The sequence below is a fragment of the Schistocerca nitens genome, chromosome 8 (assembly GCF_023898315.1).
Source record: "Schistocerca nitens isolate TAMUIC-IGC-003100 chromosome 8, iqSchNite1.1, whole genome shotgun sequence".
NCBI lineage: Eukaryota > Metazoa > Arthropoda > Insecta > Orthoptera > Acrididae > Schistocerca > Schistocerca nitens.
This window is the reverse complement of record NC_064621.1, coordinates 284,302,745-284,311,837: the sequence shown is the minus strand read 5'-3', so window position 1 is coordinate 284,311,837 and position 9,093 is coordinate 284,302,745. Positions and strand designations below refer to the sequence as shown.

General features: G+C 42.1%; 1 pseudogene; it reads left to right on the top strand.

The window, feature by feature from the left end:
* The first annotated feature begins 601 nt into the window (after positions 1-601).
* Positions 602-8,056, top strand: LOC126199524 (ubiquitin-like modifier-activating enzyme 5; annotated as a pseudogene).
* Positions 8,057-9,093: the final 1,037 nt, after the last annotated feature.

The window sequence follows — 9,093 nt, the reverse complement described above, 5'->3', positions numbered from 1 at the left end:
TATCAGAAGATGTGGGTATTTAGAGACAATGGTACAAACACGTAAGCTCGGTATTGGGGAAAACGAACCGAAGACTTACACCTGTTGTAAGGGTTCTGCGAAACTGCACTGCACCTGTAAATGAAACTTTATACAAGACGGTACTGTGAACAGTTATGGGATATTCTCACAACGTTCTGAGTCCTTATTAAGTAGGAATCACAAAAGTCGTCTAACGAATTCAGAAACGCGTTCCTGCGATTATAATAGCTTCTGTTCCTAATTTAGTTGCTTACTACGTAACACTATTTATCTCAGTGGTCTAACGGATGAGCAAAAAAATGGTTTAAATGGCTCCGAGAACTATGGGATGTAACATCTGAGGTCATCAGTCGCCTAGAACTTAGAACTACTTAAACCTAACTAACCTAAGGACATCAGACACATCCATGCCCGAGGCAGGATTCGAACCTGCGACCATAGCGGTCGCGCGGTTCAGACTCAAGCGCCTAGAACCGCTCAGTCACAGCGGCGGGCGATGAGCAAATGGTGACAGGTGGTAGGTGTAGGTAAATAAGTTAACAGCTGAAATAGGATACCTCTGTCTTTGAATTATTTAAAAATGGATTCGTGTAATGTGGATAAACTGAAAAGTCGCATAAAAGAGTTAGAAGAGGATATCCAGAAGGAGAAACAAAGAAATGTTGAAGAGATAGAAAAACAAAAAATAGGACAGATGCCAGCAGAAGTTGTCGACACCAACCCGTATAGTCAATTGATGGCTTCTAAACGCGTAGGTATCGAGTATAATTTTGAGAACTTTCGTAATTTTTCTCTAGCAGTGGTTGGAACTTGTGGTGGTGGAATTGTCACAGCTGAAATGCTTACACGTTGTGGAACTGGGAAGTTACTACTGTTTGATTATGGCAAAGTGGTGGTGGCAAATACAGTATGAACAGGTTATTCATTCAACCTCACCATACTGTCTGTAAAAAGCAGATGCACCTGCCGAAACATTATCATTCGTAAATCCATATCCTGTTATGGAAACTTATTATTACAATATTACTACTGTGGGTAACTTCCAGCAGTTCATGAAGAGAACAATCTACGGAGGTTTGTCTGGAGGGATGCAGCTGCCGAAACATTATCATTAGTAAATCCATATCTTGTTATGGAAACTTATTCCTACAACATTATTACTGTGGGTATCTTCCAAGACTTCATGAAAAGAATAAGTTACGGGTTTTTGTCTGGAGGGCCTGTGGACGTGGTACTTAGTTGTCTGGATAGTTTTGAAGCTAGCATGACAGTAAACACCGCGTGCAACAAACTGTACCGGACATGGTTGGAATCTGCAGTATCACAAACGTCTGTCGGGTCATATTCGGCTAGCAGAACCAGGACGTTAAGCATGTTTTGCTTGTGCACCACCTCATGTTGTTGCGTCCACCATTGATGAAAAGATCTTGAAACGTGAGGGTATATGTGCTGCTGGAGTACCGAGTACAATGGATACTGTAGCAGGTTTCCTTGTACAAAACACTCTCAACTGTCTTTTAGCTTTTTGTCAAACAACATACTATTTGGGGCACAATACAGCACAGGATTTCTTTCCAGTAATGAAACTGCTTCCTAGTCCATCATGTGAAAAATGGTTCAAATGGCTCTCAGCACTATGCGACTTAACTTCGGAGGTCATCAGTCGCCTAGAACTTAGAACTAATTAAACCTAACTAACCTAAGGACACCACACACATCCATGCCCGAGGCAGGATTCGAACCTGCGACCGTAGTGGTCGCTCGGCTCCAGACTGCAGCACCTAGAACCGCACGGCCACTCCGGCCGGCCCATCATGTGAAGATATTTTTTGTAGGAAAAGACAGCAAGAAGAAGCACCGAAACTTCAAACGGCAGATACTGAGGAATGCATGGAAAAGCATTCTGAGGGAAATTTTATACGTGAAGGTAATGAATGGGGAATATACCCTGAAGATGAAACCAACACAGAAGAGCAGAACAAAAGTAAAGGATGGCCTACGCTTTGTGCCTGGAGTGACACGAGATACACGCTTCCTCATCAAATCATTGGTAATACACAAACTGTTGGCGACACACATGCTAGCTTAGCGGAACTAATGACATAAATGAAAGCTCTATGAAAAAGTACCACTAGAAACAGCTGGTATTATGTTTTAACTAAGTTAATCAGATATATATGGATGTTTGTTCTCCAGAAAAATAAAAACGAGTAGCGTTTTTGACTAGTAATCAGAACATTTACATCTACTTCTACCTCATTACTTTGTTATTCACAACGAAGTGCCTGGCACAGGGTTCAATGAACCACCTTCAAACTGTCTCTCTATCGTTCCACTCTCGAATCGCGCGAAGGAAAAACGAGCACTTAAATTTTTCTGTGCGAGCGCTGATTTCTCTTATTTTATCGTGATGATCATTCCTCTCTGTGTAGGTAGGTTCCAACAGAATGTATTCGCAAACGGAGGCGAAAACTGGTGATTGAAATTTCATGAGAAGATCCCGTCGCAAAGATAAACGCCTTTGTTTTAATGATTGCCACTCCAATTCATGTATCATGTCTGTGGCACTATCTCCCCTATTTCGCGATAATAGAAAACGAGCTGCCCTTCTTTTTACTTTACCGATGTCATCCGTCAGTCCCACCTGATGCGTATCCCACACCGCACAGCAATATTCCAGAATAGGGCTGACAAGCGTGGTGTAAGGAGTGTCTTTAGTAGACCTGTTGTGTTTTCTGCCATTGAATCGCAGTCCTTTGTTTGCTTTACCCACAACATTATCTATGTAATAGTTCCAATTTAGGTCATTTTTAATTGTAATCCCTAAGTATTTAGTTGATTTTACAGCATTCAGGTTTGTGTGACTTGCCGCGTAATCGAAATTTAGCGGATTTCTTTTAGTACTCATGTGAATAACTTCACACTTTTCTTTATTCAGGATCAATTGCATCATACGGATATCTTACCTAAATCATTTTGCAATTAGTTTTGGTCATCTGATGATTTTACAAGACAGTATATGACAGCATCATTTGCAAACAATCTAAGAGGGCTACTCAGATTGTCTACTATGTCGTGAATATAGCTCAGGAATCGTAGAGGACCTGTAACACTTCCTTGGGGAACGCCGGATATTAGTTCTGTTTTACTCGATGACTTACCGTCTATTACTACGAACTGTGACCTTTCTGACAGTAAATCACGAATCCAGTAGCACAACTGAGGCGATATTCCATAGGCACGCACTTTGGTTAGAATATGCTTGTGAGGAACGGTGTCGAAAGCTTTCTGGAAACGTAAAAATATGGAATCAATTTGACATGCCCTGTCGATAGCACTCATTACTTCATGAGTATAAAGAGCTAGTTGTGTTTCACAAGGACGATATTTTCTGAATCCGTGTTGACTATGTGTCAATAAATCGTTTCCTTCGAGGTAGTTCATAAAGATCGAACACAGTATATGTTCCAAAAATCTACTGCAAATCGACGTTAGTGATATGGGCCTGTAATTCAGCGGATTACTCCTATTTCCCTTTTTGGGTATTGGTGTGACTTGAGCAGTTTTCTTTCGAATTTCAGCAAAATTTTGCCAATCTTAGAGATTTTGCGTTCTTTTAAATTTGGCATGCCGTTTTCGTTGCTTCTGCAACAGCGATCTGACCCGTTTTGTGTACCATTGGGGATCAGTACCATCGCTTAGTAATTTATTTGATATATATCTCTCAATTGCCATAAATACTATCTCTTTGAAATCATTCCACATATTTTCTACGCTTACATGATCAGAATGGAAGGAGTGGAGACTGTCTCTAGCTTTAAGATCATTTTATCAGGTTTTTTTTAAATAGATGCACTTTGCGTTTCTTTTTGATGATTGTGTTACGGTATTCAGCCTAGCAGCAACTGCCTCGTGGTCGCTAATCCCTGTATCCTTCATGATACTCCCTATTTGTCCATGATTATTTGTTGCTAAGAGATCAAGTATACTTTTCGAAACCACTTACGCTTCGAGTGTGCTCATGAACTAATTGCTCAAAATAATTTTCTGGGAAAATATTGCCGGCTGGGGTGGCCGAGCGATTCTAGGCGCTACAGTCTGGAACCGCGAGACCGCTACGGTCGCAGGTTCGAATCCTGCCTCGGGCATGGATGTGTGTGATGTCCTTAGGTTGGTTAAGTTTAAGTAGTTCTAAGTTCTAGGTGACTGATGACGCCAGAAGTTAAGTCCCATAGTGCTCAGAGCCATTTTGAGAAAATATTCAGTAAAATTTCGCAAGACGTTATATGACTGCCGCCGACTTTAAACGTATAATTTTTCCAGCATATCGAGGGTAGATTGAAGTCACCGCCGACCATAATTGTATGATTGGGGTACCTATGTGAAATGAGACTCGAGTTTTCTTTGAACTGTTCAGCAACTATATCTTCTGAGTCGAGGGGTCTGTAAAACGATCAAATTAATACTTTAGTCCGATTGTCAAGTTTAGCATCTACCCATACTGTTTCGCAGCAACTACCTACTTCAGTTCCACTTCAAGGTAAACTACTTCTGACATTAATAAATACTCCGCCACCAATTCTATTTAATCTATCCTTCCTAAACACTGTTAGGTCATTTTAAAAAATTTCGGCTGAACTAATTTCTGGCTTTAGTCAGCTTTCCGTACCTATAACTATTTAAGCTTCAATGCTTTCTATTAGGGCTTGGAGCTCTGGTTCTTTCCCAACACAGCTACGACAATTTACAACTACAATACCGAGCGTTTCTAAACTTACTTTACTGTGTTTTACCTGCCCATTTTCAGACGGACGCCCTTTTTGTGGTTTCCTGAGACCCTCTGACCTATAAAAGAACTACCCAGTCCTTTCCACACAGCCCTCGCTACATGTGTAGTCGCTTTCTGTGTGTAGTAGACTCCTAACCTATTAAACAGAACCTAAAAACGCCCTGGTTCTCAGGTTCTAATCCAACCAGTGCTTAAATTTTGAATAGAAATCATCAGCAGTGGCAGCCAGAGACTTAAGGCATGATGGCCTTTTCAAGAAGGCGGAACCGAGAGAAGTGGCCCAGTGGTTGCAAGATGTCGTGGTCTCCTGGCCTTCATTGCTTACACATTCCGCCCTCACAATCATATTCCGCACATCAAGACGCTTCATTCGAACCCAAACACGATAAGATAAAAATGTCGTATGAATTAATATAAACAATTTGCAAATAACAAGTATATCGCAAGTGCAGCGAGGTTGAAATACTCGAGGCTGGCGTACACACTCACATTCAAGACATGACGGCCATAAAAGCTTTTAGTTCGGGAGAGGCAAACTGCACGCCAGGAGGCCGGTCCCTTCAGAGGACAAGTAAACCTATCTACATCGGCCGGTGACTGCCCGTTGAGCAGACAACATTTGCCTGACTGAAAGGGAGAACGACCCCATATTCGGCTTAAAAGCAAATTCCGCTACATTGTGTGGGAGCACCCAGCCTACGCATTCTTTACAAACATAGCACGCAGTTTCAGAGGTTTTCACAGGGAGACAGCAAACGCCAAACGCCAATGCTACAGATTTCCAGATAGGTCGCCTTAAACGAAACGTCATTCTCCTGTTTTAGAAGAGCAATGCTGATTGGCAGACGATATTCCTGATGCCTTGAGCTGAAGGAGTAATGGAAGAGACTCAAAGATATACCCCTTCAAGTCTGGCGTGGAGAGGGGTCGTTCCATTGTCACTCTTGGAGCGAGAACATGTAACAAGAGCGTCTGCGCTCGTACATGTACTCAAAGAGTGAGGAACAAGTCTCTCCTCAGTGCTGCACTGGGAGAGCACCTCTGTCGAGAGCGAATCCGAATGCGACTCTATATTGAGTCCTTGCGATTAAGCATTGTTCACTGTGTTGGCTGCCATACTTATTGTGCGGTGTGAATGGACAGAGTTATAGTTAAACGCCTGCGAGCGAATTTTTGAGTGGCACTGCGGTGGACTGGTTATCTGACCTGTGTACCACGCCAATAGTTAAACTAGGGGCGAATAGGAGTCCTTGACTTCATCAAGGCGTAGGGGAGTTTGATTGGCGAAGGTCAATCCAGATAGAACGAGAGTTATCTTATTTGTCAGCAGCGAGCGGCGCAGACAGCAGTCATCGCAGCTTACGGTATTGTGCGCTACAGCTCTTGCGAGCCCCATATTTCCTCCACAACAGTACATTTCACTGCATTTCACACGCGACAGCCTCCACCGTACGTAGCAACATTCTAACAGATAATAATTCAATTTGAGTAGGCGCGGCTCTCTGCCATACTGCCAAGTCAATAACAATCTTAAATTTTGTATAGAAATTTCATTAGTGAATCCTATCCTTAAGAGGTAGCTTCACATTCCGAAAAGAACCCGGAAATAACTTGCTCAGTTTATAACTAAAAGTGCCATTGTGATTTCTCATATATTTGAAAAAAAAACAAATAATACTTTTCTTTAGTTTCGTGTTTTTCTTACACTAACTAGCACTACTCCAGTACCCAAGTATCCCACTAGTTACGTAGGACATTTTGTGAATTTTTGTGTCATTTCCTTACAGCGGACGACTCCATAAGATATTTGTTGCTGAAAGTTTTTCAGGAATTTCTCTTTAGAACGTTAGCAGCGTCTGTCTGACTTCTGTAGTAGTGTAGGGGTGGAAATTGCAACTTGCAGGAGCCACAGGGTAAAGGGTACATCTCAGATTAATCCGTTTTGCAGGATGACAGAATAGCACTCATACGTTCACCACAGATGGTTAGCACACTGGACCAGCGTCCTGCCATCCTGATTCAGGTTTTACGTGATTTGTCTAAATAGTTTCACGCAAATGCCGGGATGGTTCCTTTGAAAGAGAACGGCTGACTTCCTTTCCTATCCTTCCCTCACCGGATGGGACCGATGACCTCACTGTTTGGTCCCCTCCCCGAAATCACCCTCCCAACCAACCAAGGAGGGCGAACGAGCGGACAGAGCTTCCGGGCACTCTCGTGACCTTGTGGTGGGAAACTGACCCTAAAAGACGGAATAATCAGCGGCTTGCGGATGCGGAAGGCAATGGTAACCACTGCATTAAAGGTACACAAGACCTGTGGCATGTAACTGAAAAAATGTTATGTTATCTCTCCATTGCTAAAGTAGGATTAAAATTCAAAATGAAAGGACATCAATGATAAGATTTGCTGATGACATTGCCACCCTCACTGAAAGTGAAGAAGAGTTAGAGGAAGTGTTGAATACAATGAACAGTCTAACGAGTACAGAATATGGATTGAGAGTAAATGTGAGAAAGACGAAAGTAATGACAAATAGCAGAAATGAGGACACCGAGAAACTGAACATCAGGATTGGGTAGGCGAAATGGGGAATTCTGCTACCTAGGCAGCAAACTAACCCATGATGGACGGAGCAGGGAGGTTATAGAAAGCAGACTAGCACTGACAAAATAGGAATTCTTGGCCAAGAGAAATCTATTAGTATCAAACACAGGCGTCGATGTGAAAAAGAAGTTTCTGAAAATATACGTTTTCAGCACAGCTTTGTATGGTAGTGAAACATGGACTGCTGGAAAACCGGAACAGAAGAGAGTCGAAGCATCTGAGATGTTGAAAATTAGGTGGAAGAATAAGGTGAGGAATGAGGAATTCTCCGCAGAATGGGCGTGGAAAAGAATGTATGGAAATCACTGATAAGAAGGACAGGGGGATAGGACATCTCTTGGGGCATCAGGGAATAAGTTCCGCGGTACTAGAAGGAGTTGTAGAGGAAGAGAGAGATTGGAATTCATCCACCAAATAATTGAGGAAATAGGTTGAAATTGCTTCTCTAAGATAAAGAAGTTGGCAAAGGAGACGAATTCGTGGCGAGCCACATCAAACCAGTCATAAGACTGATGAAGGGGGGAAAAACTGTTTATTTAACCGGTATCTTGAACTGCAACACACCACAATAGCGCAGTACTACTAAACGCTTTATTTATTTATTTATTTACTTATTTTTCATTACTTGCAGTTGACTGAATCGGTAGCTCAGCTCACTGAGCCGTTCTTCATCAAATACGTCTTCACACTGTATTCCGCAGAATCTCACGGTTCTATCCAATCGTCTGTGTGACTAAAATATGGAATAAGTTACTTATGTTAAGAAGAAAAGCCGCGCGGAGTGGCCGCGCGGTTAGGGACGCCATTTCACTAATCGTGCGGCCCCTCCCGCCAGAGGTTCGAGTCCTCCCTCGGGCGTGGGTGTGAGTGTTGTCTTCAGCCTCAAGTTAGTTTAAGTAGTGTGTAAGTCTAGGGACCGATGACCTAAGCAGTTTGGTCCCTTAGGAATTCATACACATTTGAACATTTTAAGAAGAAAAAATCGAATCAGCTAATTAATTTCAAAAATTCAGTTACCTAATATTTTCGTACTATCTACATTGGGTGCGACTTGTTCTATTTGATCTATCTGTAAGGTACTTTAGAAATTTTCTGCTTATTACACTAATAATTTGTGGTGATCGTTATGCGTGAAAGCTGAAACGGAATTTCAGATGCACGTCAGATTTTTTCTTTTATTTGCATACTGATGATTCTCTAATACGAAAATCTGAATACTGCCTCTAGAACACAGAATAAACCTACTGGTCACTATGGCGACTGAAGTTGCTAGAACGTGCCGTTCGGTTTGGTGACGCAATATCCGCGTTGAGTAATGCTCATAAACATTGTCCTTCAACTGTGAGCGTCTAAAAGGCTGACGATTGCATAATCTTTGGTACCACTATAATTCAAGTGAGTAATACGAAAATTAGTCCTTGTTGTCGATACAGAGCAATTTGCATTCGATGCTGTGAAAGACAGAAAGGAGAATCTGGTTCACACTGGATTGTGTAGCAGATACACGTCCGCCGAACTTGCGTCTTACGGCTACTGGTTTACTCAGCACAAAAGGATTTGGTGGGCAAGAAAGTTAACAGTTTCTACCGATAGTGCCTAATTTCCTTAATCGTCGAGTGCAGAATGTTTTCGATTCGATATGAAGACATAAAATACAGCGTGTGTCAGAAATACTT